The 10,997-nt window shown below is 53.4% G+C and overlaps 2 long non-coding RNA genes across 2 annotated transcripts; one reads left to right on the forward strand and one right to left on the reverse strand.

The window, feature by feature from the left end:
* Positions 1-5,015: 5,015 nt before the first annotated feature.
* On the reverse strand, positions 5,016-7,370 carry LOC146420958 (uncharacterized). Its single transcript, XR_014848865.1, has 3 exons — positions 7,236-7,370; positions 5,676-6,565; positions 5,016-5,457 (listed from the first exon to the last, which is right to left on the reverse strand). It is a non-coding gene; the product is annotated as an uncharacterized LOC146420958 (long non-coding RNA).
* Positions 6,168-8,311, forward strand: LOC146420959 (uncharacterized). The gene is made up of 2 exons (XR_014848866.1): positions 6,168-6,306; positions 7,176-8,311. It is a non-coding gene; the product is annotated as an uncharacterized LOC146420959 (long non-coding RNA).
* The last annotated feature ends 2,686 nt before the right edge of the window (positions 8,312-10,997 follow it).

The raw sequence follows: 10,997 nt of genomic DNA on the forward strand, positions 1-10,997 counted from the left end.
TACCTCGACTCCCAGAGCAGTCAGAGAGAGAAGCTGAGTCCACACCTCACACTTATAAATGTGGTTTATTTCTGTGCTTTCCATTTCTTGAATTGGAAGCCAGGCTGCTAAAACGGGTTTCTTATTTACCGTCAAATAAAACTCGTGCTATTGACTGGCACCTGGGCTCGTTTGCGCTTTAACTCGGGCAGAGGGGATTCCGAGCAGCATAACGGGTGCAGTGCCTCCGTTTCACCACATGATGGCGACAGAGACCGCGCCATAACGTTGGCGGGGTGCAATACCCGGGGTTCACCACAGGAGGGCGACACTGAGACCACCCCACAGCGGCGACTTGTCTCGCTCTAGCTTATCGCGGCTGCGCAGCTCGCTCTCCGGAGCTGCGGAGGAAGATCCCAACGAGTGCTGAGGTGGGGATTGCAGAGGAGGGACATCTGGCTGCTCCCACCAAGTGGGGACCTGATCAGCTTTTTACCTCTGATCTGGGGTGGCAAAAGGGGCACAGCTGGATTGGAAAGACCAAAGGCTTCCAGCGAAAAATACGTTTTTGGGGAAAGATTCCCACTAACTTCCACAAAAGGCTGGATTGGCTCTCAGGAGATTTTTCAGCAAGCAAGTTGAGGTTTCCTATCTGCAACATGGCCGAGAAATTCCAGGAATACGCCTCAACAATCAGGACCTTAATGATACTAAAGAGCAAAACCACCTCCCCTCCTGGGTTCACTTTGGTTAACGCAGTTCCTTCCCTCCCCACTGACTGCCAGCCTCCAGAGGGTCAGTATTCCGGGCTTCTTGACCATGCCTTGATTGCCTGGATCTGCTTTTGGAGCTCCCTAAAATCCGTGGCTGCCTGCCTGAGCTGAGGGCAGAGTGCTGAGCTGGAGAGGCGATGCTGCCACGAAGGGGAGTTTCGCCTCTGGACACGGAGGCTCACCCACTGCACCCACAGAGGGTCCTTTTGCTCTTCACAGAACATTTAGGACAGCTCAAATCCATGCCCAGCTCGGGACAGCTCCCAGCCAAGCCCCAGGGAACTCTCCCCAGCGCCGCTGTGCTGCAGCAGATAGAAAGAGTGTCCCAGTTGTTTGCCAGCTGCTCAGAATTAACACCATGAATTTATGGCACTCCTTTGCATTAATCCTCCCCGTTAATTCCTTCTCTCTGCTCCAGCACAGTGGCTTTGCCAGCCCTCATCTGGGCAACTCACCAGCAGTTTGTTTGGAGGTTGGCCTTGGCGTGCCGGGCAGAGCAGGGGGAAGGCAGTGGGTGTGGGATGTGCAGGAGGGAAGGGGAAATCACTCCACGAGGATGGGCAACTGCAGCTCCCAGCTGGCAGCGTGGGCACCCCGATTCCCTGGCTGCAGGGGCTGCCTTTGCTGAGCAGGCTGGAGATCGTTCAGCCCCGGGGCGATTCGCTGGAGTTTCTTGCCTCTAATCAAAAAATGCATTTTTCACGACGGGAAAACAAGGACAATGAAATTGCAACCGCAGAGAGCAAATAAATCAAATTTTAATGACTTGCCACCGGGACGCGGGCTGGAGCACCGTGCCGCCGGAGCTCTCCCCCCACCAGCGCAGGCGGAGCACGGCGGGCGGCTGCGGGGTCGCCCGCGGCAGGCGGGACACGGTGCAGCGCAGGAAGCAGCGCGGCTGGCCCCGGACGAGCGGCGGGAGGCCGCTGGCGGCGGGGGAGTCGCCGGGACCTGCGGGGACGGGCGGCGTCAGCGACCCCGTACATCACCCCGAGCGCCCGCGCCGCTTCCCGCCCCGCCCCGTCCCGGCGCTCTTCTCTCCCCGCCGTCTCCCCCCGAGCCCCGCTCCGCCGCCCCGTCCCTCTCCGCCCCTGCCCTCCGCCGCATCCCGCTCGCGCCCGGCAGCGGCCGCCGCGGCGGGGAACTACAGCTCCCGGCGTGCCCCGCGCCCCGCAGGGCGCAGCGGAGGCGCGGACTACGTTTCCCTTGGTGCCGTGCGCGCGGGTGCGCCGGGGCGGCTCGGGGGGCTGTTCCCGGTGCTCCCGCCGCGTCCCTCGCCGGCACGTCGGCCCCGGAGAAGCAGCCGCGTCTGGGCCGCCTCCCGCCGCGGCGGCCGGTCCGGATGCAAGATGCGCACGGCGTGGGCGGGGGAAGGGCGGGGGCGGAGATCGGGGAGGGGGGCTTTGGGGGAGAGGTGACAACGGAGCGCAGGCTCTGCCGGGAGCGGAGCTCGTACCGGGGGTCTGGAGGGACGGGTGGTCTTTACGGGGGGATCTACAACGGAGGGAGGCGCGGTATGCCGGGATCTGGACGGAGGGAGTGGTCATCGAGGGGTCTGGAGAGAGGGGGGCTTGAAGGGAGGGCGCGGCCGTGACCGGAGGGGTCTGCAGGGAGGGAGGGGCTCGTACTGGGACATCTGGACAGAGGGAATGGTCATTCCTGGGGGGTGTGGAGGGAGGGTTGGTCCTGCTTCCCAGTGCTCCCTCCCGGAGAGCGACAGCTGGATCAGGCTTTCCCAGCCGCAACGGCAAAGGCATCACTGCCCAGAGCAGCCCCAGGGGGAAGGTGGCAGGTGCTGGGATCAGTCTCCCAGTCCTTTCACCATCAGTGTTTGGAGGAAGGGTCGAGCACCATGTCCGGGTGGTACCTCAGAGTGTGGCTGAGGGAGAGCTGCATGGAAATTCTCCGGGGTTGAATTCCCAAGCTGGAGTTGGATTTTTATCATCCTTGTGGTGAATCCCTTTCCAGCTCAGAATATTCCATGGTTCTGCGAAATGGGACTTCTCAGCCACAGGCACCCATGTGAAGTAGGTGAGCTCTGCCAAGGGACTTTAATCCCTGCTTAAATCTGCATTTGCAGATGATGGAAAAATCCGGGCTACTCCTAAGTCTTTTAAGCAGGGGTTGAGAGCACATTCTGGGAGCTGTGGGAGAAGTTTCACCAGAGTCTAAGGGTGTAAGGTATTAATTGATACGATTCTTCCTCTCTTACCGTGCATTGGAGGGGTTCTGAACGCTGTTTGGGAAATGGTGATGAAGGAAAGCTTATTTTCTGTTGTTCTATAAGCCTCTTTTTTCTTTTTCGCTTACTTTCAGAGAGCACTGATGCAAAATCCGGTGCTGTGGATGAGGATCAGGATTGCCCCTGGAATTCTTCAGACCTTGGAAACAGCGGGAGTGGTTCACAGTTCGACACTGTGGCTGCACAGCACAGCTGTATTTTTGATTTACCACTGTCATGGGTTTGAGACAGGACCTTGCCAGGAGGACGCACGAAAAAGGGCAAACAGGCTTCAAGCTTAAAGTTGCAAAAGGTGATTTAATTACCTAACAGAATTGGAGGATAAATGCAAGGCAAAAATAAACTTTTCATGCATTATTTTGTTCACTCCCCCCTCCCTCTTACGAACCTATAGTATTCACCCCCTTTCCTCCTTTACAATCCACAAGCCGGGGAGGGGGGGGGGGGCAGGCTGTGGGGCCTCTTTTCAGTCCACAGAGCAGATACTCCAATGTATTCATCACTACAATTCTTCTACTACAAATACTCTTTATCTCTACTTGTTTCTTTCTCTCTCTCTCTCTCTCTCTCTCTCCAGACAGTTTTCTGCTCTCACCCCCACCCTCTTAAGAAGCAGTCTCTGCACTCACCCCCCCCTTCCCTCTTTCCAAACCAGCAACACAGACAGGGAGCAGGTTGAGGGGTCCTCTGGTCATTCCAATCAGGAAAAGAGGTTCTCTACTTAGCCAGGGGTCCTTCCCATGAGAGACAGTCCTCTGGGAACTTGTTTGGCGTGGGTCCAATCTCACGAGCAGCATCCCGCCCGAAATTCTGCTGCAACATGAGTCTCGTTGTCCATAGGGTGCTGTGCAGACTCTCCCGAGCCGAGGCCAGGCTGCTTCCATCCCAGGAGCAAGGCCTTTCTCTCCCTTGCAAGGCCTTTGCAGTTTTAACTCTTAAATGAGACTCCCACTGGTTCACAGTCTTTTCCAGGCATCCACCTGCCCTTCTGGCGTGGGCCGTGGGCAGAATTTCTGCACTCCTGTGGACTCCATGGGCTGCAGGGGGACCTCCTGCCCCCCCCATGGCCTTCACTGTGGCTAGCAGAGGGTTTTCAGCTCCAGCACTGGAGCACCTCCTCCCCCACCTTCTTCACTGACCTTGGCACTCTCCATGCTGTTCTCCCTCTACATATTTTCACCTCCACCTCCTCCTCCTCCTCCAACTACAAAGAAGTGGAAGAAGTGCGCGCCTGCTTTGTTTTGAATTTTTCTTAAATATGTTTTCACAGAGGTGTAACCAGCACCTCCAATTGGCCCAAACTCGGCCGATGGCATTTCCATCACCTTCAGAGCCACCAGAGATTGGCTCTGCCGGACTTGATGTAAAAACTCCCAGAACTTGCACTCAGGACACACAGGAGCCATCTTTGTGCCACACCCCACCCCTCAGACACCTCCCTAGGCCTACTAGAACAGCTTCTGAGGGGTCCAAATTTCTCCTAGATGTTAAAAACACTTCACTGATGTTTTGGGCCAATCCAAACCACCACAACCACTCTGCCACCCAGTAAATCCCTTTACAGGTGTTGTGGGAGGCGCCGCACATCCAACACGGAACGGCCTCGTCCAGAGGGCTGCGGGGCTTGTGTGAAAAGCAAACGAGGCAGTGGGATAGAAAGTTTAGGCTAAGCTGACTTTATCCTCATCCAGGTTCAGCTCAGTGCAAACACGTGCAAGATTCCACCTGAAGAGAATTCCACCAAAAGAGGACGGGATTAGTGGTTCAGGGAGACTCCAGTGTGATTTGCAGTGCTGGCAGATGTGCAGGGCTGCACTGAAATAGTCCTTTAAAATTCCACCTTTTACAAGGAACAAAAATTACTCAACTTAGGAAAACATTTATTTGCTGCATGAAGCTTCTCACATTTATAAATGCGGTTTATTTCTGTGCTTTCGATTTCTTGAATGGGAAGCCAGGCTGCCAAATCCTCTGACTGGTGTGTTGGGCACTTTTTATTCCCTTCCCTTCCCCCCCGCCCCCCCCACTCTGCAGGTCGTTTCAATGTGACCGAGGTGTGGCTGAGACGCTGTGGTGAAACAGAGGTACCGCACCCTGCCGGCACCGCGCACTGTTCTCTACTGCCCCACTGAATAAACCGGAGTCAGCACCCGCAGCATGTGTTTTTTCATTCGTTCCCTTAGCTCAGCAATGCCTTGGACAGAGAGCATGCCTGCAGGGTGCCCTGTACAGCTGGGTCCCGCACCTGATTCCAGCAGTGGCACAGCACACAATTTGCAGTAACGAGCAAAGACATCAGAGCTACCTGCAGCTCTCCGAGTTTATCCGATGTCGGTGACACCACAGCGGAAGACCCTCTGGCGGGGTGGCTGGGAGAGAGTTGGGACCGTTTGGTGATCTCTGCTCTGCCCAGGGGGAGGTGATCAGGCTTGGTCAGAACCTCCAGGACGAGAACACCCGTCTCTGCAAAACTCAGAAAGATCCCCAGGTCAGTGTCACGGTCATGACTCACACCTTTTTGGTTCCCATAATTCAAACCACGTCAGGACCAAAGCTGTTTATTGACTTTGATTGACTACAGTTAGTTAACTGTCAATCAGTGAACTGTCTGCTCAGGATGAACAGCGGCAGTACAACAGATAAACCTCGACAGAAACATGGAGATGTGAATAAATACTTACAAATTTCTGGCCAAAGCAGAGGTTGTGATGCCATCAGTGTCTTCTGGTGGTGTCAGCCGGAGATGGTTCTGCAGCTGCTTCCTCTCCAAGATCAGGAATGCCATTAGGAAGACCAAACTTTCAAGTTCTTTCTCTTGAAACACACTGGGAGATCTCTGTTCAGAGCCTGTAAGACGAGTCGCTTCATCAGCTGGGGTTTGTACACAGAGGGAGTTCTGACAGGTCCCTGGGGCAGAGCTGTGGGCACCAAGCCAATCGCTAATTCAGCTGCTTCCAGAGTAGTTCACATCCGTCCACAAGCTTTCATATGGGAGCTCAAGCTTCTGCTAAAGGGAGCAGAAGAAATCCTAGACAACTAAGATTTGCTTAAATTCAGGATGCTTCTGTACACAACCTATCCAAATCTCCCCTCTTCTGGTTTAAAACCATTCCCTTCTCCTCTCATTATCTGCCTGTGTTAAAAACAACTCTCCATCTATTTTACAAATTAATTTCTGTTTTTCTCTTAGTTCACTCCACTGCTGTGCCAGGAGGGAAAAGGGCGGGAGGTGTGTGAATTACAGGGAGGGAGAAAACCTGGAGAGCAGGAAAACAACTCCTGAGGCTTAAATTGAGTTTCATCTTTGTCCAGGTAATAATGCTTGAGCGTACCTGTCGTTCAGAGAAACGAGGCCTTGGGTACAGAAGGGTAGAAATAAACCACTGTTGGGTATTGCAGGCTCCAAAACTCATTGAACTGCCCTGAAGTAACTCCGTGAAATGTCCTTAACTGTTCTCACGCTTTTCAAATTTACAGAAGTGGGCTGGAGGGGCCTGTCTTGCTGCTCCTGCATGGTGGAGGCCACTCTGCTCTGTCCTGGGCTGTGTTTGCTGCAAGTACAGCTGCTGCTCTGTAGAAATAAATGTGTGGAAGGCAGTTACCCATTCACCTCAGGGAAACACGGGAAAACAGTATTATAGAAGAGAAATATAAAAGTAATATCAATATAAACAGTAATATAAAAGATAGCAACGTTATCTTTGTGTGGTTGGGGTTATTGCTCAGGTGCATAGGCGCCCTGCAGCTGCAGGGTTTGGGCTGTCTTTAGGGGCTGGAAAATACTAAGTTATGAATTCGGTGGGTTTGGGGAGAGCAACTGCTCCAGTCATGTAAGAGCTGAATAGCTGAAAAATCAAAACAAGAGGACTGGGTAGCTTTGAGGTCTGGGTAGCTTTTGCCAGTCGTGTAGGTGGTTCTGCTAAGAATCCCTCAGCAAATTCCCCCCCACTCCTGCAGGGCTGTTATTTCAGTAATCGATGATCCCTCAACACAGAAGTCTTCCCCTCAACAAAACATGCCGCTTCACCTCTGTGATGCCTGCGATAACTGAGTTAAATTGATCTGTCAGGGACAAATAGAGCCAAAACTGTGTTGCAATTATTATGCCCCGCCCCACCTTCGAACGTTTCCTCACTTGTTCCCCGGACCGCTCTGGACTAAGCGATATTTATGCCTTTCAGCCTGTAAAATGCGATTCTTTGAGAGCAAACGGAACATGTGCTGCAAAGCAGCCGCCTCACCTCCATGTCAGCCGTGGAGCCAAGAGCAATTCTGTGCCGTGTGGGACTCGGAGAGCAGGGGAATCCCTTGGGTGTCTGTAACCCGGCGCTGTTGCGGTTTGCAGAGGTGCTGCAGGGCCTGATCCCAGGAACGCCACGGCGCGTCTTACGCACGGTGAAATAAATATCCCCATTAAGAGCGGTAACAAGGATGGGTTCGGCTGAACTCCGTGAGCTTTGGCTCGCTGCGCCTGAACTCGTGAGCTTAGTCCGCGCTGAGCTCGGCGCGCCTGAGGTCGCCTGAGTCCGTGTGGGTTCGGTAGAAGTCGGGAGTTCGGCTGAACTCGGGTGGGTTCGCTGGAAATCGGCAGTTCGGCTGACCTCGGCTTTTTCCGGTTAACGTCGGCTGTTCGGCTGACCTCGGCTTTTCCCGGCTATTTCCGGCTTTTCCCGGCTATTTCCGGCTTTTTTCGGCCTTTTCCGGCTTTTCCCGGCTATTTCCGGCTTTTTTCGGTAAACGCCGGCTTTTCCCGGCTATTTCCGGCTTTTTTCGGTAAACGCCGGCTTTTCCCGGCTATTGCCGGCTTTTTTCGGTAAACGCCGGCTTTTCCCGGCTATTGCCGGCTTTTTTCGGTAAACGCCGGCTTTTTTCGGTAAACGCCGGCTTTTCCCGGCTATTGCCGGCTTTTTTCGGTAAACGTCGGCTGTTCGGCGGAGCTCGGCTCGGCTCCCTGAGGCGGCGCGCGCCGGGCCGAGGCGCTGCGCGGAAAAGCGGCGCCGCCTGACGTTCGGCACCGGCGCTCGGTGTTCGCCGCTGCGGGGAGCCGCGGGCATCGCGCCGATGGCTCCCAGCGGGAGCGCAGGCTCGGGCGGCGCTTCATTAGGCGCTGACTGCCCTGCCCATAATTGATGGCCCCCGGGGCGTCTGCCGGGGAGGAGCGCTTGCCACAGGAATGGCTTGCAATCGCTGCTCCATCCCGCCGGGGCTTTGAAGTGCGGCGATACTGTGGGATGTGCCCGAGGTGTCACTGTGAGTGTCTTTCGGGAGAAAGCCACCAAGGATTTTTGGAAGCAAATAAAGTTCCGGTGTCCTGTCAGTGTCTTTGCCTCTCGTGACTGTGGCGGTTCCGGGGGAGGGGGGGCGGTGGGGGGCACGGGGGGAGAATGAATTTCATGTGGAGCTTCTGCTGCTGCTCTTGCTCGTGTGTCGGAATTCAGCAGATTCCTCGACTCTTTACCCAGGCGGGAATGCGAGCGCAGCTGAATTTCCGTGCGCCTGAGCCGGGCTCGGTGCGGTTGGGTTCGGCTGCACTGAGTTCGGTTCGGCGGAGCTCGTCTGGCTCGCTGCGGTGCGGCTGGGCTCGGCTGAACGCGGCCGGGCTCGTGTGAACTCGGCTGCGCTCGGCTCGGCTCGAGTCGCTTCGGTGCCTCAGAACTCGCTTGAACTCGGCTCGGTTCGCCTGAAATTCACTGCGTTCAGCTGATCATCGCCTGGGACGCTGGGTTGCTCCCGGCTCCTCCTTCTGCAGGCGCTGGAGATTCCGGCAGAGATGGAAAAAGCAGGACTTAGCTTGCCTGAAGGCATTTCCACTGCTAATTTCCCGGCTTCTGTTCAAAACGCCTGGGAGGCTGTGCAGAGTCTGCTGCGCATACTGGGAATTCGCCCAAGAAGGGTGATTTTTAAAGCAGTTGGAACGCTGCACTCGTGACATGTTTGTTTCTCTTGCAGTCTCTAAAGGCAGTTTCAAGGATTTTTTTTTTTTTTTGTTTTGTGGTTTTTTTTTTTTTTTTTTTGTTTAGTATTTTAAAGTTTCCTCTAGCTTTTCGTGTCTGCACAGTTTCCTCTCTGGAGCTGCTCACCTGTAGCTGAACTTCGGTCTCCCCCAAAAAGGGGGATTTTATATAAATGGGGTTTTACAAGGGGGGACCGCAGAAATGGGCACGATCCTGCGCTGCACAGAAATTAAACATCCTCTCCAGGTTTACCTGCTGTTTCCTCCTGAAAAATCACATTTCACACTGATTTAGGGTAAAATAGAAATTACTACTGTAAAAGACCGAGAAGCTGGATAGTAGTGATAATAATATTTTTAAACTGATTCAGAGAGCCAGAGATTGTATAATGATTTGCTAAGATATGCCAGCTGCGATCCATTTATTATTTTCTTAATGAATTTGTGCCTACCTGGTACCTGGTGAAGCACAGCTTTCCACTGCTCCTGCCATGTGCCTTCCACGGATACATAAGGCAGCCAGTTTGCTGGGAGATCCTGCTGGTATTGAAAAGCAGCTTTTTTACCAGTCCCTGCAAAAACCTTGGTCCCTTTTGAATCCCCTGTGCTGAAAAATAGGAAGCCAACAGCAAATCCTCTGGGTCTTGGCTGTGTGCAGGGACTGGTAGAGATCAGAGGATGGAGGTCAAGGTACAGTGAGAGTGTTGGAAAATATATCAGGTTTAAAATTTTGTAAAACTTTAGTCGAAGGTTTTGTTTGTCTTTACCCTGGGAAAAGGAATTTTAAGTTTCTTCCAGGCTTTTGCTCCACCAGATGAGGTCTGGTGAACTCAGCATACCAACAGATTGGGTGTGACCCCGAAGTTAACCAAAAAGATGAAGACTATTAACAGAACATTCGCCAGGACCTTGTAGTTATCAACAAGACACGATGGATATCACAAACGGCTACCCCAGACCACCTCCAGCAGGGCTGAAGACATCCTAGCCCGGAAAAAAGACTGATAAGAAAAACTGGAGAATGGAGAATCTAATTAGCATCAGAGGCGAAGAGATTCAGGTCCAATAGAAAACTGAATACTGGGAGTTTGCTCAACTTTAGACCGATGAACACTGACCCAATGCTTTCCTATGTATTTTTACTGTGTAAAATATCTGAAAAATCGAGTAAAAGCTGTGTGTCATGAAATGATTCTCTCTGCACACCCGGGCTATGTGTAGATGAGATGATTGCTGTGGTACATCCTGGCCACAACAACATCCTGGCCAGATAATAAAGTAATGCCTTGACTCTCTAACATTAAAATGTTACCTCGACTCCCAGAGCAGTCAGAGAGAGAAGCTGAGTCCACACCTCACACTTATAAATGCGGTTTATTTCTGTGCTTTCAATTTCTTGAATTGGAAGCCAGGCTGCTAAAACGGGTTTCTTATTTACCGTCAAATAAAACTCGTGCTATTGACTGGCACCTGGGCTCGTTTGCGCTTTAACTCGGGCAGAGGGGATTCCGAGCAGCGTAACGGGTGCAGTGCCTCCGTTTCACCACATGATGGCGACAGAGACCGCACCATAATGTTGGCGGGGTGCAATACCCGGGGTTCACCACAGGAGGGCGACACTGAGACCACCCCACAGCGGCGACTTGTCTCGCTCTAGCTTATCGCGGCTGCGCAGCTCGCTCTCCGGAGCTGCGGAGGAAGAGCCCAACGAGTGCTGAGGTAGGGGGATTGCAGAGGAGGGACATCTGGCTGCTCCCACCATCAAGTGGGGACCTGATCAGCTTTTTACCTCTGATCTGGGGTGGCAGAAGGGGCACAGCTGGATTGGAAAGACCAAAGGCTTCCAGCGAAAAATACGTTTTTGGGGAAAGATTCCCACTCACTTCCACAAAAGGCTGGATTGGCTCTCAGGAGATTTTTCAGCAAGCAAGTTGAGGTTTCCTATCTGCAACATGGCCGAGAAATTCCAGGAATACGCCTCAACAATCAGGACCTTAATGATACTAAAGAGCAAAACCACCTCCCCTCCTGGGTTCACTTTGGCTAACGC

The sequence above is a fragment of the Lichenostomus cassidix genome, unplaced genomic scaffold, assembly GCF_008360975.1.
Source record: "Lichenostomus cassidix isolate B80296 unplaced genomic scaffold, HeHo_3.0 HiC_scaffold_632, whole genome shotgun sequence".
NCBI lineage: Eukaryota > Metazoa > Chordata > Aves > Passeriformes > Meliphagidae > Lichenostomus > Lichenostomus cassidix.